This window comes from Lepisma saccharinum, chromosome 21 (assembly GCF_977018435.1).
Source record: "Lepisma saccharinum chromosome 21, izLepSacc3.1, whole genome shotgun sequence".
Lineage (NCBI taxonomy): Eukaryota > Metazoa > Arthropoda > Insecta > Zygentoma > Lepismatidae > Lepisma > Lepisma saccharinum.
This window is the reverse complement of record NC_139249.1, coordinates 43,131,705-43,159,526: the sequence shown is the minus strand read 5'-3', so window position 1 is coordinate 43,159,526 and position 27,822 is coordinate 43,131,705. Positions and strand designations below refer to the sequence as shown.

At 39.0% G+C, this 27,822-nt stretch overlaps 1 long non-coding RNA gene across 3 annotated transcripts in view; it reads left to right on the top strand.

Moving 5' to 3' along the window:
• The first annotated feature begins 6,942 nt into the window (after positions 1–6,942).
• The window catches only part of LOC146003931 (uncharacterized), a 39,779-nt gene continuing 18,899 nt past the window's right edge, over positions 6,943–27,822 (top strand). For 2 of the 3 annotated variants that reach the window (XR_014443871.1, XR_014443870.1), the window contains exons 1-3: positions 24,275–24,325; positions 24,727–24,868; positions 25,769–25,851. This is a non-coding gene — a long non-coding RNA (uncharacterized LOC146003931). Of the gene's footprint in view, positions 7,109–24,274; positions 24,326–24,726; positions 24,869–25,768; positions 25,852–27,822 lie in introns of those variants that run through there. The other variant, XR_014443869.1, reaches the window with a different exon arrangement.

Here is a 27,822-nt window from a genome sequence, read left to right as displayed (position 1 = left end):
GACTTTCAGTGCTATGGCGCGATTCCTCCTCCTGTTTCAGCTTCTTTCCGCTAGGGTGCAGCTCTTTGTTTACGAGATACATGGGGTCTCATTTTAGGTGCCTATCCTCATATTCGGAGTCTTTACCCTATACGTGTTGTAAAAAGGAATATCATTTCCAGATATATATTTTTGGGTAGGAAATGGTGAATAATTTCGCATGTAATTTTATTTTCTCAACGTCTTCTTAATGATAATATGAAAATAACAGAATTTCCTTGGATATAAATATGCATTTCCTCTTTTCACATAAACCCAACAAATGATGACATCCGTTCCCATTTTCAAAAGCAAAAATTTTATAGCACAATGCTTGCAGGTTTATTGTGCTATCGTCTAAGTTCTTCAAAGTTATTTTCTTTCCTTTTATATTGGGAGAACGCAAGCCGAATGCAATGGACGGAAATGACAATTATACACACACACAGATACATCCGACCGTGTGCGTACGTTACAAAACTGTGAGGAAATTAGCAGCAAACATTTATGTTCTTTAATAAATTGCTGACGTGTTTCTTTAAACATAAAAAGTAACCGATTAATTTAGGTTATTTCTTCATTAGTTAAGCGCCTTTACTCACCTTATTGTCACAGCAATCATTTTCTGGAGAGATGCATTGTCCCATAACTGTACCAGTGATTTATCAACACCTCCATCATATTTCCTCAACAACCCTCTCTACCGCGGTGGCTCAGTCGGTAACGCGTCTGACTACCATGCTAAAGGTCCCGGGTTCGATCCCCGGCCGGTTCAAATCCGGGAACTTTTCTAACGTTTGAAGCGGCCCCGGCGCCCACCCAGCGTCGAATAACATGGGTACCTGGGGGAAACCCTGGGGGGGTAAAGGCGGTCAGGGGCGTGATGCGATCACATCACCCCCACTCACGACCGGATCAAGAAAGTGTGGGGCGTTACCCTTACACCCCCTATACGCCTTCATGGCGTGGTGCTAAGCACAGGGGAACACTTTACCTTTTTTACCCTCTCTACCATATGAGTCCATTTACGATCATTTTGACATTTACACCCGCCTAAATAATGTTCTTGAAATCCCCACCCCCTTTCCGCTGGAGAAATCTTGATAAACACCTGACTTTATCTTTGCCTTGAATGCTGACCAAGTTACTGTACCTCATTCAAAAATAATTGAAATGTTTTATTTCGTCGCCAAGCAGTTTCCCGAAAATATTATAAAGGCTACCTTCCAGAGATACGTGTAACTGTGATTACTACGTAAATTCACTCAGTAACGTCTTTTATATATATTTAAGTGGTATTTATGTAGAAGATGAAAGAGACTCAAGATAGAAAACCACATGTGAACAATTTTTCTGTGGTAAATTGTTGAAGTGTTCCTTGAAAAAGTGCCCGATGTTATTACGTTATTCCTTCAGTAACTGTGAGAAATGAGGATAATATCCAGGTATTCTCCAGAATCTATTCATCACATAGATGTACATCATTCTATTGTTTTCTAACCGCCAGTAAATGTCAAGGTATCACGCCAAATTTCAAGGGCGAAGCCACCGAAGCACTGAGGCTTCGCAGAATCGCAGGGCGCCGTTTTCTGGGAAACCCCATCCCTCCGGCGAGGTGGGAGTCTGGTGACGTCCGTTTTTGACCTCGAAATCAGTTAAATTCAGCAGCGCCATCTCTTGTTCTGCTAGGCAGAAGTAGTGGAAGCAAAAAGTGCGAGTGGTGCTCTCAGCGCCTCTCAACGTATAATTTCCCAACTTCTTGCGAGGGGCCATTTCTCAGTGGGAGGTCCGTACAGCTGGTTTCCTGCCTTCGATGAAGATCTGATTATATATTTTGTATCTGTGGTAAGACTCTGAATCATTGCATGCATGAGTCAGCATAGCAAACTCACGTGTCAGTGTTTACCTTTCATACGCTGACAAGTATTGTTTATTTTGTTTATTTTATTTCTCCTTTCCTTTTCATTTTTTTAGGAACTATATTAATCGAATTACATATTTTCGGTAATGGTATGTTAATTCAATAATTTTGGGACTATATTTTGTAATAAAAAAAAAATCTCCATAGAAAGGATCGATATGGAATACAACTTTAAATCTTTCATCTTTAAGTGAAAATCAAATGATTTTCTTTAGGGGGTAGAGTAACGTAACTTATCGTACCCAAGGTATTTCATAGAAATGAAAAGTCTTATGTCATTCTTAGCATAGTAGGAAACAGAGATAGGAATGCGGAATAAGCAATGAGGCAAATGTAAGGTTATTGACTTGGGAGACGAGGAGGCTTGGAGTGTTGGAATTGACAGGGAGTAAGATCAGTTGGAGAGAATACGAGAGAGAGTAAGGACTGCAGATTGTGAGAGAGAAGCGAAGTGGAGAACGATTAGAACAATGGTGTGTGATGAGATTGATGTCTGACATGGAGGTCAGATAAGTGATATTCGAGAGGACAAGTGTGGGAATAATCTTCATATATTTTAAGGCAAGTAATATCCTTTTCTAAACCAATCCATATCGGTTCAGTCATGGAGAGTATACAAAAACCCAAATCTAACATAAGTTAATTTCTATCGTCATTCCTCTAAATGTAACCTCTTGCATTTATCACATTTAGGCCAAGCGAGTGATAACCATCTGAGAGATGAATACAATTTAAAGGTTCTTGGTTCGATCCCAAACGCAGAAGAAACATTGCGTTACGTGATGTAAGCTCCGTTACGCTAGTATAACAACGTTAATCAAAATATGACTTTTTCCTTACAAATATCGGAACGTCTAGTAGTTCATGTATGTTGAAGAAAACTATAAAATACTCGTCATTTTCATAAGCTGATAATAGTAATAATAATGATAATATTAATAATAACATGAAAAATGGTAAGATTTAACTAGATAGTTGCTGTTGAGTGATATACTTGTCAGGCGGATACGAGAAGAATATCACGTGGTCCATTCGCATCGTCAGGCGACCTTGAGTAGTGTTGTAATATGATTTCCTTCCTATAACATGAACTTGTTGTCATCGGAATTAGTAGTAGATTTTTCCAAAGCCGAGAATTTCTTCTGTGAGGAACCTGAGGACGAATTTGCCCATCTTTCAAAATAATATTTGGATTTTCAACGATAGATGGAATGTAATTGAACTGATCGCGTTGATATTTTTTAGTCCACTTTATGCACAGTAAGGCTAATCGGGACTGGATCTACAGTTTAAAGTTCGATCCGAAACACTATGTCCTCCATCGGTTATCGATCCAGGAATCCCTTGAATACAAAACGACGACGCTACCACTGCGCCATCCGGAAGGCCAAATAATGAAATGTAGTTGAAATTTCGAATTATGCATATCCATTCTACGCCGTGGAAGATAATATTTTTTTACTACTTTCCTCATTAATTTTCATATAAATGTTCAGAGTAATGAGGTTGGAGAAATTAAAGCTCCAAACATGGCGGATGATTATTTTATTTAAAAATAATTTAACAATAATATTTTCTTTCTACTCAATGCGAGTACTCACCATGATTTAGCAAGCGACAAATAAAAACAGGCAAACCCTTATTGAATTAACCAAGCAATATTTTGAAATTTACGCATTTCTTTTAGTTTGGTGAATATTGACGTGAATGGAATGGGAACTACTTGTTGAAACATATTTTGTTTACAATCCTACTGAAATAATTATTAATAATTAAAATTTCTACAAAACAGTTTTTGTTATGAATTTCTACACGTCCTAAGTTTCCTTACAGAAGAAATTCTCGCCTTTGGAAAAATCTACTACTAATTCTGATGGCAAGAAGTTCATGTTATAGGAAGGAAATCATATTACAACAATACTCAAAGTCGCCTGACGCTGCGAATGAACCACGTGTTATTCTTGCAGTATCCCCCTGAAGGCAAAGCTGAGGGACAAATCTATCACTCAACAGCAACTATCTAGTCAAATCTTACCTTTCTTCACGTCATTATTAATATTATCTTTATTATTACTATTATCATCTTATGAAAATGTCGAGTATTTTATAGTTTTCTTCAACATACATGAACTACTAGACGTTCCAATATTTGTAAGGGTCAAGTCATATTTTGATTAATGTTGTTATACTAGGCTCTTTAATCTTGAAATGTTTCTGATAAACGCAAGCAAATATTTATGAGGAATATTGCAGCACACAGTAACCAACGTCGTACTTCCAAATGTTATTTTCAAATCGTTTGAAACGATAGTAAAAACTATGGGGCAATTTAAACAATCATACATTCTAAACTCTACCATAAGCCGAAAAAAAAGGATTGGCCGAGTGGAGACTCGAACATGGGATCGAAATGTCAGTCTGAGCTTATAAGTAAGATGCCTTAAGCAACTACTCTAGCATTCTCTCTCCACTCAACATGCTCTTGCGGGCTCGCTCGGCAGACACCGCATGGCACGTTTCGTCCGGCCACTTCTTGCAACTTTACATTTCGCGAGAGACCTGTTGACATATTTCCCCCCAAAAATTACAGTTTGGTTTGTGTCCATGAATATTTTTTTATATCCTTACGTATGATTGTTGTAGGAATGTAACCAGCTCATACAAGCCAAAAGCTGAGTCGGGAAGACTGCCACGATGATCGACAGTGTTACAAACTGTGAAGAACTCTCAACATTTGCAGTTTCATTGTCGACATGGTAGGACACGTAATTAAGAAGAACACGCGTGTTTGTTTATGTGACCAAACAGCCAATTGCTATTGTGTTCATTGCTGGCTATATATGAGTTTTGTGTGTTCGTGTTTGTGTGCGCGCATGTTTGTGTATTACTTTTTTTCCAGAATTCATTTTATGCAAAATTTCAGGACGTAATTTATCAAGTTCAAAATAATATTTTTTATCATCTTTTTGAACCAGCGTATCAAATTTTCGAGGGTGGGTGGTTTTTTCGCTCACGGGTGTACCTAGGTAGTATGAGATGTTAAAATTGCATAATAATTACGACTTGTTCTGGTATCAGAGCAGACCATTAGATGAAAATTTAGACGTTCGACATGTTCTGGTATCCAGAACAGACCTTTATTGAAATTGGGAAGTTAAATTAGTTAATATTTTATATTATTATTTTAATGTGGGTGTTTCGCTTATTAGTATTTGTGAGTTGGTTAAAGCTTTGGTTAGTGTAGGTCAATATTTAGGCTAAGTCTATAAACACGGTGTTTATATATATATAGCATTTTATGACTTCGTTGCCCTAAATTGTTTGTGTTTGAGGAAATAGTGCTTAGTGAGAGTATTTGTCTAAAGCAGAATTATTATCATAGTATTTCTAAATTATGATTTGTTATATTGTAATGTTCTGTGTGTTTTTACACTTGATGTTGTGTTTACATATTACACAAATGTCTATATTTATTGTATGTGTGCTATTGAATGGTATGTAGAGAGGAGTTGCAAGTATATGCAATATGTGTTCAATTAAAAAATAATAATAATTTTTAACAAATCAACCATTATTTTTGAAATGCCCCACGTTCGTGACTTGGCGAAAAGAAACTGAATCCACACAAATAAGTTCCAGAAGAGTAAACTTGTATTTTATACATATTTAATCAAGGGCTGGTTGACAATGCCTAGCTCCGGAGCACTCAAATAACATACAGGAGAAATTTTGAAACTCATTTACAACTGATCACGGCAATGAAAAACAGAGGAATAAAGAAAGAAAGAACAGAAAGAATCTAACATAGAGGCAAAAGAAAAGTCACAGATGTTGAGAAACAAGGAGAATGAAATTTAAGAAGAAATAGAGAAAAGACGTAGAAAGAAACAGGATTAAATAAACAGAAGAAAGAAAGAAGGGAAATAAAATAAAATGAGAGAAAGAGAATCAGAAAGAAATACCATAAAACAGGAGAAGGAAAAAGGGAGAGAAAGGGTAGAAGGAGACAAATGAATAAGGGAAGAAAGAATGTGAGAGAAAACCGAGAACAAAGAGCATTATGTTAGTTATAACCACTGATGATAAGCCCGTCCGAAAATATTTAGCATTCCCTGTATCCTACTCGAGCAAGAATATCTCTAATAATTATTATAGAATTGATGCGATATTGTTTGATGTTTTACTCCGTAATAAAATAGAAGGTGGTTAGTCCTAACCTCGACAAGTGTGGATTCAAACGAACATGCCACATCGAAATCACATTATGAAGACTATTGTTTCTCTTGGTAGTCTAATCTAACCGAATCATGGGTGTTTTTGACTTGCCTGGGCGTACCATTTATAGGTTGTAGTATTAATTAATTTCGTGTGTACAATTCCGATAATGAAAAAATGCAATATCGCTTCCACTTTATTCGTGGACAATACAACAGTACAACAATGCCTACGTGATAATCGTTTCCGTAGAGCTTATATGACAAAAATTGCAAAGAGAAAAGTTGCTGTCTTTGAATATTTGCAGAATTATTTGGCTTCTTACAATTCTCAAAGCCAAAATTTAATCAACAAGAAAATGAAAGTAAGTAAGGCTTGTATTATAATTAAATGCATAATGTGTACTCTTGCAAACCAAGAATTGATGATGAGTAAACACAAGAAGTACCAAAATTCGCGCAATGTAGGTTATCATTAGAAATGTGAATATGTGTTCGTGGACAAATAACACTAGCCAACAAATTAATTTTTTTTATGTAGAAGTTACAGTGATAGCAATTCCAACCCACTGAATCAAAATATCAAGTGAAAAAATGTGTGTCACGTCACACTTATAGGAGGAATATAAATTTAAATTCAATGCATGTCATTCAAAATAATATTTTTGAAAACTTCGCAATGCACCTGGATATGTCCTGTGTACAACAGTATAATTATACATTTGCACAATTTATTTAGTATTATTATGTAATAAGTAAAAAGGAATACATTTTTGTTCCCAGAAGATGCCTGAAAAGATTTCAGGTTTGAAATCTTCGACAAGTCGAAAGAAGCCACCATTCGCAAACTGGCCAAAGTTCTACTTCCAACTTTGACTTCTTCACCAGTTAGTTGTTTTCTGAGAAGCCATTGAAGAAAGAGCATCTGGCAAGAGGAGTATTGCATAGACAGTAGGTGAGAATTGTTGATTTTGTGTGTGTAATCAAATGGCAATGCAAGACAATGTTTGAAACACCAGTTTCGCTTTCAGTTGTCCCCCCTTCTTTCTTGTCACTGCCATGCTTGGAACACGGTGAGAAGGGCAAGATAACATTGAAAGTTTCCATTTCTAAAAATCCCTCTCTTTGCACTGATGTATGGATAGCGTCGACTCGGTCGCACGGTCTCGAATGGAACGGGATTGCAAAAGTACATTTCAGCGCATGGCTGGTGGTGGTAGTATGCGCGCTGGCTGTGCGAATGAAGTCCATAATAATACAAGCCAGAAAAGCGAATCCATTTTCTCCCCTCGAATGCTGCAAACAGCGGCAGAGGTAGCATATTTCAAAAAGTGTTGGCGATCGCAGTCCACGCGAGAGATGGAGGCAACTTTGATGAAGCGAAGCAAATGGCAGGTAAAGTGGCGTGGGAAAATTTGAAGGAAATGGTGTTCGGTGAATAAGTATAATATAAATAATTGCGCAAATTCCCTAACAAATGTATTGTTATTAACACTCCCACGATTGGGTGACAAAAGTGGGGAGGGGGGCAGGGACAGTTTACTTTTTTTTGTGAGAAGGCTTAGCATTAAAAGGCCACAGTGGGGCGTAAAAAGTGAGGGGGCAGTTCGTAATCGCAGTCACTGTTGGAAATGAATAAATTATGTGTATTGTTTTGAGTCGGCTATACGAAACCATGTTTACATGTAAATGTCTCTCTGAGCCTCAGAGAAGGAAAACAAAAGGGGGGGGGGGGGCAGAGTATTGGTGCCACGGAAGTTGGAACTATTACAGTGTTTTTCGGCGGGGTAGAAGAGAAGAGCTGGGTAGAGAACACTCCAGGATATCGGTGAAAAGCTGTTTCGACAACATGACATAGAGGGTGATTGAAAAGAAAGTGTCCAGTAGTGACCTTGCACGCTGCAGGTCAGTTGAGTGCAGTTGAGCGGCGAGGAAAGTTGTGAGTGCGCTGCGGTGGGTCAACATGGTGTTAACGGTGCAGCAGCGTAACTTTGTTGTCGAGACGTATGCACGCCTCGGTTCTTGGAAACAGTGTGCAGATTTGTTTACGACGGAGTTCGCGGTGAATGGACTTCCAGCGAAGGCCCAAACCAAATCAATAATGTAAAAACTGATTTCAAAATGGCGGGAAACCGGATCGTTGCTGAATAGGCCAAAAAATGCGTCCAAAGACTGTCCGCACTGAGGCAAAGGTGGGTGACGCAGCGCAGCTAATGATACGTACGTATTCCACGAAAATCATCTCGGCGTTTGGCACAACAGTTGCAGGTGTCCCAGTCAACTGCTATGCGGATCCTGATGCAGGACTTGAACTTGCACGCATTCAAAGTTACCGTGATGCAACATGTGGACAAGGCAGCTCGTGTGCAGTTTTGTGAGTGGTTTCTGTTTAATATAGCTCCGGAGGTGCTGCAGGATGGTTACTTGTTCATTTCCGATGAAGCATGGTTCCATCTGTCAGGCTACATAAACTCCCAGAACAGGCGACACTGGTCAGGTGACAATCCACACGTGTTCAAGGAGGTTCCACTGCACGCCCAGAAACTCGGTGTCTGGTGTGCCGTGTCGTCACGCCGCATCATCCCCGTGTTCTTCCATGAGACTGTGAACTCGGCTCTTTACATCAGTAACATAGGCCTCCCCGATGGCGCAGTGGTAACGACGTCGCCTTGTAATCAAGGGGTCTCGGGTTTGATTCCCGATGGAGGCACAAAGTTGTTGGGATCCCACTTTAAACTGTAGGTCCAGTCCTTACTGTGAATAAAGTGGACTTAAAACAACAAATCAATCCAATCAACATCAGTAACATATTCAACGTGTTTGTTGAACAACTGACTGAGGATGAGCGAAGGAACGCTTACGTTCAGCAGGATGGAGCCACGGTGCATACAGCATGGGTCAGTGTTCCCGCCTGATCGCCTCATCAGCCGTGGCACGAACCAACCTTGGTCACCTCGTTCTCCAGATTTATCACCCTGTGATTTCTTCTTGTGGGGAGCTCTAAAGGGACAGGTGTATAGCAACAACCCTCAAACACTCGAAGAACTCCAGAACAACATTATCACAGCTATCCAGGCCATCCCACAGGATGTCCTCGCCCTTGCCTTTCAGAACATGTGGTATCGTCCGCACACGTGCCTCGAGGTCAACGGAGGACATTTCCAGCACCTCCTTTAGGTAGGTTGTTGTCACACTGTACTGTATTTACAGAAGAGATGTTTCATTCATTTACGTTTATGTCAAGTTGTTTAAATTGTCTTGGGACCGATATCCTGGACTGTTCTCTACCCCGCTCTTCTCTTCGGTGTACCAGGGTTGCCTACATACAAGGAGCACATTTTCCACGGGGCCTCTTTTAACAGTCTCACCCAGTAATAGTAATCCATTGAATATGAACATGGATTTTATCTTAAGTGGAAACTTCCCTTGCTAAAGTAAAATTTTGTTGCGACATTATGAGAATTTGACTTTATTTATTTTTCTGTTTTATCGAAAAATGTTCAAAGTGTTACTATTAAGTATACTTACTACACCTATTACAACATACAGGGAATAAATAATACAGTAATATTGTTAATAGAACTACATCATCAAAATGATGCACCTGCTTTAAATTAAACAGTATACACACAGTAAGCATTATATTTTAAGAAATGATATTATTAATCTAATCACTATTGAGAATACTGTTTTTATGTCTTTATCGTGCACTTATGGTATAATTCTTCAAATCACCTCATGAAAACGCCGAACACACATTTTTGTAATGCATTAATACAAGGAAAGTAAGCAAGAAAATATTTACATATATTTCTTTGCAGACTTTCGAGAATATTAATTTAATGGGTTGTCAATACTTTCATAGGGTTCCGCGATATTTACTCTGTTCCAGCTTCTATTTTGGGTCAATCCATATTAAGTGGTACAGTGTCTCTCAAAAGTTTTAGGACAACGACATTTTAAACTAGGCAACACAATTTACACAAGCCGTTGGTGGGTTGCGTGCAGAGTTAGGCTCAATTTCAGGGTTGCCACATGCACAATAGATATTTATAAAACACGCGAAAGAAATATAAACAAGTATTATTGTATAAAATTATTAAAAATATCACTATTATATCGCAAACGACAAAATTCTTTCTGAAAGAAAAAAATAGGTTTTCTAGTATTTCATCGCTAATGAGTCTACAGTAAGGAAAAGAGGTGAGAGGAAACGAAAGGTCACAAAGGAGAGGAGAAAGAGAAAGCGAAAGGAGAAGAGGAAAAGTAGAGGAGAGAAGAAAGATAGGATAGACGAGGAGAGGAGATGTAGTGAGGAGAATGGAAAAAGATTCGACGAGAGATGAGGAAAAAAAAAAAGAAGAGAAAAGAGGAGGAAAACGAGAGGAGAGGAGAGGAGGAGACGAGAAGAGGGAAGTGGAGAGTAGAGTAAAGGAGAGAAAAAGAAAAGAACAAAAAAAGAGAGAATAGTGCAGTGGAGTCCAAAATCTAAGACAGGAAAGGAGATAAGACGAGTTTAGAAGAGTGGGATGGAGATAAGATGCGAGAAAAGTAGGGAAGGCGATATGAGATAAAAGCAGAAAAGAAAGAGGGGAGAGAAGAAGGAGAAGGAACTGGAGAGAAGAGGTAGTTGCAGAAAATACCGTCTGAGCGTCAAAAATGGATGCATTGGTCAAATTATCGACATGAAACATTCAATGACATTTTGAAATGTATTGGAGAATATATTAGATCGGTGCGAAATGCCTTTTGGCTGAGTTCAGAGCAAATTAAAATCTTCCATGTAAGATCTTTGATTTTACCTGCGATTACACCACTAAAAAAATGAACGTAATCTTTAATATTTATAAGAATTATTCAATTTTTTTCCACTTCTCGGTTCGTTGAAATGGAGATTTTGTAATTCAATATTTCCCCTCCCCCCATCGTTAATTCCAAACTGAATCATTCCGTTTCACACGGCGTGGACAATGAACACAATGGGATATGTCTAAAACTTACGAAAATTTTCTGCCAGCGGAAGGGTTTGAACCTACGACCATCAGATTGACAATCCTGAACGGTAACCACTACCCTACAACCTTTAGCTCCTTAAAGCAGGTAGAAGAACCACTACACTACGCCTTTACCTTCGAATGAAACAATATTTTTTTTTTAAGTATTCTGCCCCTCCAATATTGTAAATGTCGTTTGGTATACGTGTAGTTGAACTTTTACTTTAATTTTGATTTGCTTTCTTGTAGTATAACCAATATCTTCAAGAAATAATTTTCGAAGTAATTAAAAACGAGAATATTGGTAGTTGTGAAAATGCGAGTTATATCTTCTAACTTATTATTGTGATTAGGCATTACTAATGGAAAATATCTAGAGGCTTGAATATTACAGGACGATGTTCTTTTCCTGTGATACTCTAACAGACAAAATGCTTGTTTACTGATGCAAGTCTTGTGTCCAGAACAGTCTTATGAAATGTATTTGCTGTTGCGTAACATAACACGAAATAATTACACCGTTTGCGAACTACCAAATCTGTGCAACGTTATACGTAAACAGGCGGAAAATTTTATTCATAAAATCACTTCACATTTGACAGTGTTAGTCAAGAGAGACTCGTGGGACACTGTGTTAAGGTGCTGGACTAAATCCTTCTAATTTTTCTTCCTCGAAGAACAACAATTTCTAAGGAAGAGCAACAGTGATGATCTTTCTTATTTCTTTTAAATGCTTACACTTGCCTTTAATTGGGTTAAAAATAAATAAGAATATTGCTTACATTTCTGTCATTGACGTAGACCAGAGAGAGAGACAGACAGACAGACAGATATTACAAAATAGTTCAAATAGTGCGAACGCCATTAAAAAGTCATGATAATTCTATGTTGCGTACTTAGAATTATCCATACAATAAAGAACATGTCTAATTGTGAGTTAACAAAAAAAAAAAAAAACAATAATAAAGAGACATTTTTGCATCACGATTGCAGTTCGAAAAAGTCTGGACAGGGATTGAACGCAACGCACTGTCCTGACCAAATCGGTGAATCGGACGTCTGGTAGCCTTGCATCAATGATTATAAAACTAAAACCACCCAATATTGCAGCTTGAAGACTTATGCGCAAGAAACAGATTCATTTATACAAGAGCAAAATTGAAATTTTTACACATTTCAAAAATCGACGATGTTATTTTCGTATTGATAGGTTCACAGTTAAATATTTTAGGGTTCGAGAGGGAAGCATGGCCCACATGGCCCCTCCCCTGGGTACTGACCTTACGTAGACAGTGGAAGAGACATTTTGGAGAACCTTTCTATTAAATTTAGTATTTATGCTTATGCTCAGATAGGTTAAACCGTTTATTGACAATCGTGAACTTTTCGTTTAATAGATAATATTTGGTTTTAAACGACGGGAGAACATTGGTCGAATTTCCTTTCTTGCTCTTTTGAGAGAATATATACTTCTACAATAGCAATCGCGTTCGGAAACCGTGAAAAAAAAATGACTTGGTTTTCAAAGGCAGACAAGCTTGGTAGTCTAGCTTGCTCGCGATCAAAGTGACTCACTCACGCTATTCAAGGCCGCTTCTTATCGCACCCAGCACGTTACAAGTGACCAGAGTCGAATTTTAAAGAGAATCTGAAGAATCTTAGATTTCATCAGAGGCGGCTAGGTAGGCACCAGCTCAACATGCAATAGTTTAAGTGATAATTCCTGACAAAAAGAACCGTATTGAATAATTATTGGGATAGTAATACGTGTATCCGCTCTTTTTTAACAATGTAAGCTCGAAGACAATCTGTATTCCATTTATTTATATTGGCAACTTGGTCAACCGGAGGTTATTTTATCGCCTTCGATAATCGAATTGTCTGATCGATTATTTTTTGTTTACCCAGGAACATGCCCCATAGGAGATTTCCGAGACCGGGTTACGCTACTCACTCGTAGCTCCCCAATTTCTTCACGATGGTGGGTTGCCACCGGTCCCATACACAGGCCGAGAACCTAGAGAGTGAGCATAGGCGGACTCGAATCCATGCCGTCCTGCAGTCGGAGGTCACGGAGGAGGACTTTTCTTATTTTACCTTTGGGCACGCAAAGAAGGCCACGCACAAAGTAGAGGACGATCTTCAACCTCTTAGGTGACGAGTTCAAGCCTTAAATATGAGGATTTCAACCTTAGACGACCTCAATTTCAAAATTATAAACAAAATGTCTACTTAAACTAAACTTCTCCTCAAGGCCAAAATAGTTTGTAACTGTGAAACTACCCCTGAATACAAATTGACATTTTTTTTCCATGTGAGTAAGAATTAAATGTGTGGCATACAGAGATAGATGATACCTTTTGAGAAACAATTAACTGTACCCTGTCCCAGCATCTCTGGAGCAAAGCCGCGCATAGCGGAAGAGAAGTGGAGAGAGGGGATAGGAGATCGAGTGGACAGAGCGAATCAGTGCACGCTGCTGGGAAGGCTGGTAACTGCAGTGGCTTTCCTCCCTCCACGCAATCCCATTCCTCTCACGTGTTCATCGCTGCTCAGATACTTGTTTTCGTTCACCTGCTCCTGAGATAAGTGGGACAGAGTGTAGTTCGCATACATGTAGAAAGTAAAGAAACTTATCCCAGAATGAAAATTCCACATAGTTTTAAAACGTTTGTTTAAGCAATGAATAACTGGAAACGGATAACACATAATTCCCTTGCCAAAATCTAGTGGTCGAAAATTAATTTCAAGACATTTCATATCTTTTCACCATATTCCAAGTTATAAGGAACTATTTCGTAGATGTTCATGAAACCGTTATAAAATTACAAAGAAAATATATTCACAAGCTTAGATATAATAATACGAAGAAAGAAATTCAGAGTTCAATTTCAAATGCATGTGTATCAAGTAATTCTAGAAGTACAGAGCTATATCTGAGTATTTAACTTCTTTTTTGCAGATAACGTTTACAATATTGAGGCGACAGAATAATCAGGAACAGTAGCTCCAAGAAAACAAAGGGCGTAATGTATTGGTTAGAGTTCTTGAAAGCATTGCGGTCCCACGTTCGATCCTCCATACTAGATGTTAATTAAAAAAGAATCCCTTCCATTAAACAAGAGCATGGTAACATTATTTGTAATAGCAGTATATAGCCTAGTGGATACATTGTTCTGCATATGCAATTTATAAAAAAAATAAACAAATAAATTAATTGACACACGTTCAACGGGATATTTTTATATATAAGATCATGAATAATGATACTCTAACGATAATTGTGTACTGCTTCAAAGACATTGACAAATATTAATGAAATAACTATTTATATGTGTGGCAATTCAGGACATGCTAATTTTACCCCTTTTCCCACTTGAGTTCAATGCAAGGATGCAAGGATGTGTAAAAATTTCAATTTTGTCTGACCTTGATTTTTCTATTCATTATTCATCCTCATCGTCGCGATTAGCCAAAGGTAAAATAAGAAAAGTCCTCCTCCGTGACCTCCGACTGCAGGACGGCATGGATTCGAGTCCGCCTATGCTCACTCTCTAGGTTCTCGGCCTGTGTATGGGACCGGTGGCAACCCACCATCGTGAAGAAATTGGGGAGCTACGAGTGAGTAGCGTAACCCGGTCTCGGAAATCTCCTATGGGGCATGTTCCTGGGTAAACAAAAAATAATCGATCAGACAATTCGATTATCGAAGGCGATAAAATAACCTCCGGTTGACCAAGTTGCCAATATAAATAAATGGAATACAGATTGTCTTCGAGCTTACATTGTTAAAAAAGAGCGGATACACGTATTACTATCCCAATAATTATTCAATACGGTTCTTTTTGTCAGGAATTATCACTTAAACTATTGCATGTTGAGCTGGTGCCTACCTAGCCGCCTCTGATGAAATCTAAGATTCTTCAGATTCTCTTTAAAATTCGACTCTGGTCACTTGTAACGTGCTGGGTGCGATAAGAAGCGGCCTTGAATAGCGTGAGTGAGTCACTTTGATCGCGAGCAAGCTAGACTACCAAGCTTGTCTGCCTTTGAAAACCAAGTCATTTTTTTTTCACGGTTTCCGAACGCGATTGCTATTGTAGAAGTATATATTCTCTCAAAAGAGCAAGAAAGGAAATTCGACCAATGTTCTCCCGTCGTTTAAAACCAAATATTATCTATTAAACGAAAAGTTCACGATTGTCAATAAACGGTTTAACCTATCTGAGCATAAGCATAAATACTAAATTTAATAGAAAGGTTCTCCAAAATGTCTCTTCCACTGTCTACGTAAGGTCAGTACCCAGGGGAGGGGCCATGTGGGCCATGCTTCCCTCTCGAACCCTAAAATATTTAACTGTGAACCTATCAATACGAAAATAACATCGTCGATTTTTGAAATGTGTAAAACTTTCAATTTTGCTCTTGTATAAATGAATCTGTTTCTTGCGCATAAGTCTTCAAGCTGCAATATTGGGTGGTTTTAGTTTTATAATCATTGATGCAAGGCTACCAGACGTCCGATTCACCGATTTGGTCAGGACAGTGCGTTGCGTTCAATCCCTGTCCAGACTTTTTCGAACTGCAATCGTGATGCAAAAATGTCTCTTTATTATTGTTTTTTTTTTTTTGTTAACTCACAATTAGACATGTTCTTTATTGTATGGATAATTCTAAGTACGCAACATAGAATTATCATGACTTTTTAATGGCGTTCGCACTATTTGAACTATTTTGTAATATCTGTCTGTCTGTCTGTCTCTCTCTCTGGTCTACGTCAATGACAGAAATGCAAGCAATATTCTTATTTATTTTTAACCCAATTAAAGGCAAGTGTAAGCATTTAAAAGAAATAAGAAAGATCATCACTGTTGCTCTTCCTTAGAAATTGTTGTTCTTCGAGGAAGAAAAATTAGAAGGATTTAGTCCAGCACCTTAACACAGTGTCCTACGAGTCTCTCTTGACTAACACTGTCAAATGTGAAGTGATTTTATGAATAAAATTTTCCGCCTGTTTACGTATAACGTTGCACAGATTTGGTAGTTCGCAAACGGTGTAATTATTTCGTGTTATGTTACGCAACAGCAAATACATTTCATAAGACTGTTCTGGACACAAGACTTGCATCAGTAAACAAGCATTTTGTCTGTTAGAGTATCACAGGAAAAGAACATCGTCCTGTAATATTCAAGCCTCTAGATATTTTCCATTAGTAATGCCTAATCACAATAATAAGTTAGAAGATATAACTCGCATTTTCACAACTACCAATATTCTCGTTTTTAATTACTTCGAAAATTATTTCTTGAAGATATTGGTTATACTACAAGAAAGCAAATCAAAATTAAAGTAAAAGTTCAACTACACGTATACCAAACGACATTTACAATATTGGAGGGGCAGAATACTTAAAAAAAAAATTATTGTTTCATTCGAAGGTAAAGGCGTAGTGCAGTGGTTCTTCTACCTGCTTTAAGGAGCTAAAGGTTGTAGGGTAGTGGTTACCGTTCATGATTGTCAATCTGATGGTCGTAGGTTCAAACCCTTCCGCTGGCAGAAAATTTTCGTAAGTTTTAGACATATCCCATTGTGTTCATTGTCCACGCCGTGTGAAACGGAATGATTCAGTTTGGAATTAACGATGGGGGGAGGGGAAATATTGAATTACAAAATCTCCATTTCAACGAACCGAGAAGTGGAAAAAAATTGAATAATTCTTATAAATATTAAAGATTACGTTCATTTTTTTAGTGGTGTAATCGCAGGTAAAATCAAAGATCTTACATGGAAGATTTTAATTTGCTCTGAACTCAGCCAAAAGGCATTTCGCACCGATCTAATATATTCTCCAATACATTTCAAAATGTCATTGAATGTTTCATGTCGATAATTTGACCAATGCATCCATTTTTGACGCTCAGACGGTATTTTCTGCAACTACCTCTTCTCTCCAGTTCCTTCTCCTTCTTCTCTCCCCTCTTTCTTTTCTGCTTTTATCTCATATCGCCTTCCCTACTTTTCTCGCATCTTATCTCCATCCCACTCTTCTCCACTCGTCTTATCTCCTTTCCTGTCTTAGATTTTGGACTCCACTGCACTATTCTCTCTTTTTTCGTTCTTCTATTTTCTCTCCTTTACTCTACTCTCCACTTCCCTCTTCTCGTCTCCTCCTCTCCTCTCCTCTCGTTTTCCTCCTCTTTTCTCTTCTTTGTTTTTTCTCATCTCTCGTCGAATCTTTTTCCATTCTCCTCACTACATCTCCTCTCCTCGTCTATCCTATCTTTCTTCTCTCCTCTACTTTTCCTCTTCTCCTTTCGCTTTCTCTTTCTCCTCTCCTTTGTGACTTTTCGTTTCCTCTCACCTCTTTTCCATACTGTAGACTCATCAGCGATGAAATACTAGAAAACCTATTTTTTTCTTTCAGAAAGAATTTTGTCGTTTGCGATATAATAGTGATATTTTTAATAATTTTATACAATAATACTTGTTTATATTTCTTTCGCGTGTTTTATAAATATCTATTGTGCATGTGGCAACCCTGAAATTGAGCCTAACTCTGCACGCAACCCACCAACGGCTTGTGTAAATTGTGTTGCCTAATTTAAAATGTCGTTGTCCTAAAACTTTTGAGAGACATTGTACAACATGGTTGCTTGACCGTTTTTAAAAAAGTTTATTTTTTGTGTGGTGTGAGCCTCATATGTTGACAGTTCAGAACCACTGTTATATAATTTTTACTATCACTGATTTGAAGATGGCGGGCATTTTTTATCATGGTGCGAATCATTTTCTCCATTCGTAAGCTTCAGTGGCAACTTTTGTATCTCAGCTCTGGTAAGTCCTACGACAATAAGACAAAATCTGTGATGTTAACCACATTATAGGCTATAATTATATTTGTATGTAATTTTCTAAATATTATTCCTTCATAATAAATTTTAAGGTCAAAATTGTGTAGTTTAATCGCTCAAAATGACATTTTTGGACATTTGTTTTAGTGGGAAGGCAGTTTGTTTGACTCTTGAATTCTTTTGTGCAAGTACCAATAGTGTGAGTCAAAATTATTTGAAGCTTGAGACTTTAATCCTTTTTTCTACAGGGTCATAAACATGTACTATTTCTTTAAAAAAATCCAAGTTCAGGGTTAAATATCTCTGGTGGGCAGTTGTTTAAAAATCTGAAAATTGTACACAATACAGTATTCCATGATAAGTAACTTCAGTAAAAATTTTGAGTTTGAAATTCAATTGGTTTAAGAGATACAAAACTCGTAAAAAATTCAATATTTTGCATTAAATATGGTATGCCTAATTTAATTTCATTTCTTATTAACATTTTGTGTTAAAATTCTGCAAACTGTAATTTGGAATGCCAATCAACAACATTACAATCCTGAAATGGCTCTGCAATAAAGTATATATATACGAGAGCGTGCTGAAAAGTAAAGCTTCCTATGTTTTTATTATTTTTTTGTTACCTTGTAAACGCATTTTGGATTTTGAATAACCATACATTGCACTTATAAAACTTTCCCGCTTCTCCATTGAACGTTTCAAACTTCTATCGCCAGGGGGTGCTGAACTATAGCGAGGAAAATGGCATCATGTAACCATGCAATGCCGGTGGAGCGCCTGAAGTAGCGTGCTGTGATCAAGTTTCTAACAGCAGGAAATGTGCTACTAATTGATATTCATCTGAGACTGAGGGCATTTTATGGGGATGAATGCGTAGACATCAGTACTGTGCGATATTGGGATTTTCATGCTCGTAAACAAAACCTCAGCTGAACACGATTCCGATGACCTCCATCAGTTGCAGTACGCGGCCTTCCACTCCATTCTCTCGCATACACTGAGAGTTCTTCAGCTGGAACACACAAATATAATTGTAGCCTATAATGTGGTTATCATCACAGATTTTGTTTCATTGTCGTAGGACTTACCAGAGCTGAGATACAAAAGTTGTCGCTGATGCTTACGAATGGAGGAAATGACACGCACCATGATAAAAAATTTCCGCCATCTTCAAATCAGTGATAGTAAAAATTATGTAACAGTGGTTCTGAACTGTCAACATATGAGGCTCACACCACACAAAAAATATTTTTTTTTTATAAATGGTCAAGCAATCATGTTGTATGACTTCATATGGATTGACCCTTTTGCAGCATTGGCGCCAAAAACGTGTTGAAACCATGTAGCTCAATATTGTCCCGAAAATATAATGTTCGAACCCTTCCCCACTACAGAAATCCCTTGATACGACTTTTACCAATGGCGTTTTCTAAGACCATCATGACGGCATGTTTCTCTTATATTTTTCCTCTTATTTAGATTTATTTTCTTTTTGTGAGAGCCATAGGCTGTACGCACTACATAGTTTTCATTTTTCTACAATATTTTGTTACATTTAGTTTTCTTTTCAGCTGTCTCTTACTTTGTCCCCTATATACACATTCTTCCCCTCCCCCAACAGTTCTTCTTTCAGTCTTTCTTCCTTCTTCCTCGCCCCACTTCTCTTCTCCTGCGCTCTCACCAAAAAACGCATACATTTTACTTTACACACACTTACACTATAAAGATGGCTCGTCTGGAGCATGATCACTCATTTCGCTGCCTTCTCTAATAGCTTACCCCCGCCGTTCTCTTGCTTCTCCCAGGTATTTCCCCACTTTCTGCCCCGCTTCCTTTATCTTTATTCTGTCGTCTACCACTTCTATCACCTCCCAACCCTGTTAAGTTTTTCATCCATTTGTCCCTTAGGTCACGTGTAGAACGCAAGGGTCCCGGGTTCGAATCCCGGTCGGGCTTGGTTGTTTGTGAATGTCCATTCATCAATTTCATCATTTCATCACTCATCCCCATCTTCGCAAATTAGACAAGAGGCACAAAACGCGAAGTAAAATAAACTAAATCAAATCAAATCAAAAACGTGTGGAACGGTAGTTCAGTAGGATATGCTTGTCCGTCTCCTCCCCATCGCACAAAGGACATATTGTTTCCCCTGCTTCGTTTCTCTTTCTTAGTTGTTTCCATCCCCCTAATCTGAACCATGCCAGCGCGTCTCTTTCATTTTTTCCCACAACCTGGATATATTTCGCTCTCCCCCATTCTCTTACTTTTAGCTGTTCCCTGATTGAGGTCTTTGTTTGGCAGTCTGCTATTATTTCTTGTCTGTCTGTGTCGAGTAACCTGTCTTTGATTTGATTTTCTGTTGAGATGCCCCATTTCCTCCCTCTACCCATACCCAACCCATTCCGCTATTATATAACATATTTTTCACTTCCAGGCACCAGCTGTAAACGTTTTCCTACCTTGTCTGTATTTCCAAACATTGTCCCTTCAGCGTAGTTAGGCCCTCTTGTGACAATCGCATCCAATATTTAACAACCCTCATCCGTGCTTGTACCGCGTCTCTGTTCAGGCCCAATTCCTTAAGAATCCCATAGTTGGCCGTGCCTCTGCTTACGCCCATTACTCTCTTATAAAATTCGGTTTGTATGCCAATTATTGTGTTGTCCCCAAAAAATTAAATAAAATTAAAAGCCATACTGAAGTATTTTATATTATTTTATAAATAGGTTCTACTTATTAATCATAAAAATAAAAGTCCAATAAATAATTTTATTAGCCCACTATTATAATTTATTTAACTCCCACAGTTCTACTCCATAGTTTAATGTACCTAATACTATTGATGAATAGAGGTTTTGAATGACCGGGAAAGGCATTTGAGGTGCCTTATTTATTGTCCTTATGACTTGCTCTATTGCAAATTTTGTTTTAGTTTTTCTTGCCCTTATGTGGTGTGTCCAGCTCCCTGTCATGGAGAGTGTTGCCCCCAGGTATGTGAAGTTTTTAACCCTCTCGATTAAATCCCCTCGTATGTCCACGTCTGCTAAATATGTAGCCATTTTTGAAAGCAATGATTTTTGCTTTTTAATGTTTACATTAATTTTAAATTTGCTGCACCCCTCATATATGCTATCTATGCCCCTTTGAAGACCCTCTATTGTCTCGGACAAGATGACTATGTCGTCTGCATACACAAGGACTGGTATACTTTGCACTCATATACATGGGATAGAATCCTGGTCCATTTCAATTTCATGCGCTACCCAATCTATGAACAGTGAGAATAGCACTGGTGACAGGATGCATCCTTGTTTGAGTCGCCTGAGCGAAGGCTGCAGTGCCGAGACTTGGTTTCCTTCGCATCTTACTCCGAATTCTACCCTCGTATATATTGCGTGCAGTGCTCTGATCATGCGCGCGGATATTCCCTTCTCATACAATTTTCCCCACAAAATATCCCTATGAACTTTGTCGAATGCTTTTTCAAAATCAATGAAACATGCGTATAATTTTCATCGCTACCGTTTTATTTTCTTCTGTACGAGTGTTTGTAATATGAATATGTTGTCTAACGTGCTGTACCCTTTCCTGAAGCCCGCTTGTAGTGGTGAGATTTTGTCGAATATTTCTGTCCATTTCTGTACCCTGCGGTTTAAGATGTGTGTGTAAATTTTACTCCATATAGGTAATAAAGAAATGCCCCTGAAATGGTTTGCGTCATTTCTGTCCCCTTTCCCTCTCGTATAAATAGGACAGATTATGGATCTTGCTCAGTCCCTCGGAAAGTACCCCTCTTTAAAAATCTTGTCCATTAATTTGCTTTGTGCTTCCACCATATGAATGTCAGTTTCGTTGGCTTTGAAAAATTCCGCCCCAATGGAGTCAAGTCCTGCAGCTTTCGCCTTTTTTAGTTTCCTTATCGCTATTTTTATCTCCTCGACCCCTATATCTTCGTCGAGAATCGGAACGAAATTCCCTAAAAAGTATATTCCCGCGTAACTTCTAGGCGTCGTGGCCCCCCCTTCCCCCCCGACGACACGGCGACAGTGTGCTTCCAAATGTAAGGTTCAATATGTGCCCAGTTGCTCTTTTGGCTCCGTAATTTCAGTAATATGTCCAACAAAGTGGTGTTATTATTTTCTGCTACGACCTTTGTTATATATTCAAAATTTCCCTGTTCCCATTTCTCCTTTTCTTTCGTTAAAATGTTATTATAAGCCTTTCTGCTCGAGATATAGTTGTTTCTGGTTTCCATGCTATTTACTTCTTAATACCCTTTTAACGCGTGATCTAGTTTCTTTTCATCGCTTTACACTTCCCGTTGTACCACCCTGTCTTTGCAGGCCTGTCCCCCTTCCCCCCTTCCTTTGCCATATTTCTTCCCCCACGTTCTAAGATATTATATCCCAGCTGGACCGCTTCGTCTATATTGGATTCGTCTAAGGCTCCGCACATGCGTTCACGCATCATTTTTGTTATGTCATCCCCAATAAAAACCACGTGAAACTGATATGAGGGCAGTCACATGAAAACCGAACACCCGCTACAAAGTGACAATGGATTTGTTTTATTCAAAAGTAATTGCCACAAGTGTTAAGACATTCATCCCACTGGGAGACGAGACGATCAATTCCAGTTTTGTAGAAAGAGGTAGGTCGCTGACGGATCTACAACCTCACCCACTGTTGCACTTCCTCGTCCGAATGAAACCGACGTCCACGAATGTCTTTCTTCAGGTCACCAAAAATGTGGAAGTCACAAAGGGAAAGATCGGGTCTGTACGGAGGATGTTCAAGCGTTTCCCAGCCAAATGTCTGAAGCTTATCTCTCACCAGATTGGCAGTATGGGGACGGGCGTTATCATGCAAAAGGATGAGTCCCTCCGACAGCATTCCAGGGCGTTTTGACTTTATGGCGCGTCGCAGTTTCTGCAACGTGTCTGCATAGCGTTGCGCATTGATTGCGGCTCCACGCTCTAGGAAGTCGACAAGCAGAGGGCCCTTGCAGTCGAAGAAGAAGCTCAGCATGACCTTACCGGAACTCGTATGGACAGCCTTGGATTTCTTTGGCGTGGAAGAATCGACGTGTTTCCATTGTTGGCTTTGCCTTTTGCTCTCGGGCTCAAAATGGTGGCACCACATTTCGTCCCCTGTGACGATACGTGACAGAAACGCATACTCTTCCTCGTGGTACCGCTGCAAATGACTCAGACATGCAGTCATTCTGTCAATCTTTTGTCCCTCCGTCAGTTGATGCGGAACCCAGTGCAGGTGATCTTTCATCGTTCGACAGTTTCGGTGCCAATGAGAAACGAGGAAAAAGTCGCCTGCTGGGCAGCGAGGAGCGAATGGAAGCCAGAAGAGAGCAGCTTACGTAGACGCTGTTGCCACGTTGCGTATTTTAATTTGCTGCCTGGCTTTGGCTTCCCCTAGCACGGAGTTCACGCGGTCTGCAGCAGCAACGCCGCGTGGTTTATGCTAGAAAAGCCAGTGATCAGCTATCGCGGGAAGCGGGACAGGTTGTAACAAACGCGGTATAATGCCAACCTGAACACGAATTTCTTCCTCTGTGATTCGTCGGTCTTCCCGGATCAGACCATCGATCCTCGCAATCACATCAGGCGTAATGGCTCGATGGGCCTGTCCCGGGCGCGGATCGTCTTGCAGTGATGCGCCTCCTTCGCGGAATCTCTTCTGCCACTCGTGCACACTTGTCAGGGACATGCAGTGTTCGCCATACACTGCAAACATGCGAAGATGAATTTTGTGTGTTCCAGCACCCTCAGTCACCAATAAACGAACCACACCTCTCTGCTCTTCTTTGCTTGCCTCCATTTCCAATGCTGGACGAACACACTTTTCACTACGCTCACCTCCTGAGCAATGACGAAGCAACTGTGTGGACCTGTGAGTTTTCACTATGCATTTCTCCTACCCTACAGATGGCAGTATCGATACGTAACAACTGTGTTGCCAACTTTTGCGAGGAATGTGTTTTATGGTGGGTGTTCGGTTTTCATTTGACTGCCCCTCATAAAACGACCCATTCATGATCTACAAAACGTGACCAATTTTGCGGCCGTACATTTGCAACCAAAAAAGTTTTGCACAAGTGTTTCAAGGCTATTAAATCAAGACGTTTGGTAATCTTATAATTGCATTATTGTTACGACAATGTACTAGTGAGTCCTATTTTGAATATCTGAATTCTATTATTCTTGGAAACCAACAATACTTGTGTGCTAACTGTTTCCATAGAAATGATCATATTAAAACGCTATTAAAATCTAAGTCTATCTTGAAATGCGGTTCAAAGAACAAAAGGTAATTAGAGCTTTTTCAATAATATAAATAGTGTATGCTTGTTTTTTTCTGTCTCCAGGGCTCGAAGTGGAAATTACTACTTGAAGTTATGTTTGTTAGGGGAAGCGGAAGATGGTAGTATGAGCAACATGGAGACAATGCAGTAGGTGGGGATGCCTATGCAGATTATCCCAATTGGGGAAAGCTTTATGAAAATATTCTTAACTGAGAGGATAGCGCGCTGTGCTAACCACTCTTCCACGTAGGTCGTCTTCGTATTTTCGAAAACTCTGAAATCACATTAGATCTCTCCTGAAGATGTCGGCAAACTAAAATTACACATTTCATACATGTTAGATAGCTATTATTATTGCAAAGAAATATGATTTAATTTATACACAAACTTACATTTTATTTGTCAGGCTATGACACCTTCAACGAGCCATGTGTACTGGATGATGGAGCTAAGCGAACTTCCTAGCCAGGCTATGACGTCAAAGAAGTCAAGAACATGGAGGCATCCAAGAACAGCACCTGCCAAGAGGAGTGCCTTGTTAGTAGCAGGTAAGCTTTCAAGATACGTGCTTTGATTTAGTTTATTGTACTTCGCTTTTCTAACACTTTTGGCTAATCGCGAAGATGAATCACGATATCATGAAATTAATGAGGAGACACTCTCTTGCATAACGACGGATGCAAGATGGCTTTGACAGCAAAAATGGTTGTCTAGCAATGAAAATAAAGACCATATTATTTTTGGATGAGAAAGCTTTAGGCATGGCAGCCAGGCGGGAACCAGACGAGACCGAGAGCGAGTCAGACGTCTGTAAAATCAAGGCTTACCACTAAGAGATTCTCGATTCGCTGCAGACATCAGCAAACTAGACTGTTTTGCTGTTTGGTCTATTCGTTTCAGACAAAACAAGGGGACGTGTGATTATTACTTATGGATTGCTTGCGTACAAGAAAATTTAGATTCTTTAGTGCGTTTTAGCAAGTGTGTGTGTGTATATATTTCACACCGTCTGCCTAGTTCATGACAGTCTGAATACGTAATGCCGCCGGCCTATTTTTTTCCGCCTAGTTCGTTGCACTTTTTGACTCTACATACACGTCTAGTTGGTTTACAAAGTGCCACACCGAGTCGCCTACTTCGCTGATTTGGTGCCACGTAGTGTATTTGGTGTCTCCACAGTTTGTACTACGTTCTGGAGCGGTGTAGTGTGTGGTGTATGGTCACGTGGTACGTGGTAACCAATGAAATGAATTATGACAGAAGCGGACAGGGATTTGTTTAATTTTCTGAACTTGAACATGGCTTATCGTTGGTTGAACACAGTTTCTTTGCACCAGCCTGACACTGAGATGCACTTCACCTTGATAACGTCTGGTTGCATTTGGCTTCAGCTGAAATAAATAACTTTACAGCACTTGTTGATTTGCGTCTTACTTTGTCCCTTTCAGAGGCAACAGAGTGACACAGGGACGACAGCGACAGTCAGACACCAAGTGCTGCCTCCTGGGAGCAGAAAACTCACACAGGGTCGGTGAGTACCATATTCCATATTATTTTTATCACTCTTTGATAATAGCATGGATGCTATTAAACAATCCACAGGAAGGACTCAGTTTCGGTTCAAAATCCATTCATACATTTAATGGACTCTTGTATTTGTTTTCAGCTTGCCAGTGATTTAGTCTCATTGTTATAATTACAAACATTGTTGATTTTACAACATGCTTAGTATGAATATGTTCAATGTATTCTTAAAACGCAGCATGTTCCTTTTTCAAAGAAACTAGAAGGTATATGAAGATGAAATTTTAACATAATAGTTTTAGTATTCGTTATCACTTCAGCACAGGTTTCTCCTATCATTGTGATGATATTTGAATTATTTAAATAATGGAAGTATACAATTGAAATACAACATTAGTACATAATAACCAGGCTATATCAATACAGGTAATATCAGCTCAATCACTCTCCTTAGATAAATCTGTAGGTACAGATTTTTCACTTTTTCTCATACGCGTTTCTTCATAAAATATAATAATGTACCTGGTGACTTGATTAGTTAATACAGTTACAGCTTCAAGATCTCTGAAACCAAAATCTGAAAAATCATATTTCTTATATATTTCTAACTCCATTAAGGGAGTTTAAAAATATTTTGTTTTGTTTTTGTTTCATTTGTGATTCCAAAATTTACATTTCACAGCTTCACACGACATGGTCTTTCATATGTGAGAAAATATGTCGGAATTTATAGTAAACAATGTCACATTGTTATGAGAAAGAAAAAAACCTGTCAATGTGGACAAGAAATAACTTTTCTGTTGATGTTCTTCACAGTAGTGAAGGGTGGGGGGAGGGTTCCACCTGAGCAACCCCTAATGTGTCCTCAAAAAATGATAAATAAAAAACATCGGTTTAGAATTCCGTCCAGAGCATCTTAGCGGGGTTTACTTTCATTGTTGCCTAGTTTTTTGAGATAATATTGTGGCACTGTAAGCTTATTTTCTATCACTCACATATCTGGACAGCAGAGAAATTAAAACACACAAATATCCGTTTCAGTGCTTTAGAAGGAATTCTGAACAAATGTATTTTTTTTTTTCAGAATATAAAATATCATATCGCAGACTAAAGATCCAGGACGGCCTTAACTAGAAATATTAAACGTCAACCATTGCACACTTTGATACATCAGATTATTGTTCGATTTCTTTGAGTTTTTTAAGTCAACTTTGTGAACACATACATTGAAACTGGACCTATAGTTTAAAGTGGGATCCGAACCACTATGTGCTTCCAGCCGTATCGAAACCGGGGCCCTTTCATTACAAGGCGACGACTTTACAACGACGCCATCGGGGAGGCCACTTAGATTAATTATTATTTTAAGAGGAGTCACCCGGTTGGGATAATGGGGGTTATAATCTCCCTTTGATCCAACGTTCATACAACAAGTATTGAAATGCTGTAGAATTTAGTAGTGGCTACTAAATGAAGCATATCTCCCAAATGGTCATGCCATACACCCAACTTATGAAATTTCTGGGAACGCCACTGACCGTCCCTTTGCAATGCTTTAACTGAGGCTTGAGAAACTCGCTTGCGCTTGTGGAGAAAGTGAGCGCTCCGAGCAGTGGGAGCTTAACGCCTGCACCTTAAGGCCAGCCAGCGGCAGAGCAGGAGAGGGAAAGCCGCTTGAATTGAGTGGTAAAAATAGTATGGGAGAAGGTGTACTCATTTTCATGGAACCACCCACTATTTCTTCTGCCATGATAACAATGCCACGCTGCACTTTTACTCATGTATCAAATGACGAGGGTTTTCCCAATGCACCATTAAGTCTCTTGCCTCGCTCATCCCTTTCTCCCCTCCCCTCCTCAAGCGCTACAGTACCGCCGCTTGCTCTGCAATCAACACATGCACACGAGAGCTCTCTTCCAAAAACACGGTGGGTTGCCCAGGACTGCTTTAGCTAATATGAGTAGAGGTGTTATACGTA